Raw genomic sequence first — 1,320 nt, 5'->3', positions numbered from 1 at the left:
TAGTGAATGCTTAAATTCTAAAATTATTACAGTATTACCATAAAAATACATATGGCTGTTCATCCCCCTCAAAATTCTCCCCTTCAGTTTGAACATGCATCCCATCATGCTTGCCACTTTCTGAAGAAATTCTGGAAGGCCACTTTCCTGAGTGATAAAAAACACAAGTGCTGTGGGATCCTGTGCAAACCAGAGCTTCCCCTACAGAACGGGCAGCAGTCACAATTAATTTTTTTTTCCCTAGTGGAACCGGGGATTGAACTCAGGTCCTTGCGCTTGCCAGGGACGCCCTTATTCCACTGAGCCATCTCTCTGGCCCAGCAGTCACAATTAATAAGGATAGCAAGTGTCCAAAAAATGGTAAATGAGTGCCACCCAACACAAAGGCAGGCTTGTAAGGACATCGTGGGTGTCCTCCTCCCTTATTCACCAGATCTGGCACCATGCAAAGTCTGGCTCTTTGCCAAAGTCAAAATGACAGTGAAAGGTTACTGTCTTGAATGGACTTAGGACATCAGACAGCCACGACAGTGCCACCAAAGACATTCATGAAAGAAGAGGTCAAGAATTGCTTCAGGAAGTGGCAAGAATGATGGAATAAGTTTATTCAAAGCAAGGGCTCAGTTGTGCTGATAGCTCACTACTATTATGGATTATTGGACTGCATTGGGTTATTTTGCTGAATTCAAGTACCTACAATCTGTGGACTGGCATCAAGTCTGAAAATGTCCTTTAAAGACTTCTCCAAATACAGCTTCTCTAACAATAATGGAACACCCATCTCTGACAAAGCAAAACAAAAAAGGTGGATATAAATAACCATTTTGTTTTGAAAAAAAAATATATATATATGTATGTATATAAAAGATAGTTAGGATACAGCTACTTTCTCTTAATTCAATGAGAAGAAAGGCTTGTATTAATATTGTTTAAACAAGATATCATGTCTGTATCTTGTCCTCTGAATAACTAGGAAGACAACAAAATGCAATGTATTAATTATTGTTACTGTCTACCAACCTGTTTTGAAACTATTTCATTGCTATTTTATCTTTTGTTTTCCTCATCAAAATGAATTTTTAAAAGGCAAGGGCGAGTATTGTGGGGAGATTAATGGCAATGAGTCTTTCGGGGTTTTTTGTTTGGTTGGTTGGGTTTTTCTTGCAGAACCGGGGATTGAACTCAGGCCCTTGAGCTTGCCAGGGAAGCACTTATTCCACTGAGCCATCTCCTTAGCCCCGAGTTTTTTGTTTTTTAAATTTAAATTTACATATTATATTACATTCTGCATCACTATGGAGCGAGTCTCATAAAAAAAAA

This window comes from Octodon degus, unplaced genomic scaffold (genome assembly GCF_000260255.1).
Source record: "Octodon degus isolate 3935 unplaced genomic scaffold, OctDeg1.0 scaffold00001, whole genome shotgun sequence".
Taxonomy (NCBI): Eukaryota; Metazoa; Chordata; class Mammalia; order Rodentia; family Octodontidae; genus Octodon; species Octodon degus.
The sequence above is the reverse complement of the archived record's forward strand: the minus strand, read 5'-3'. Positions refer to the sequence as shown.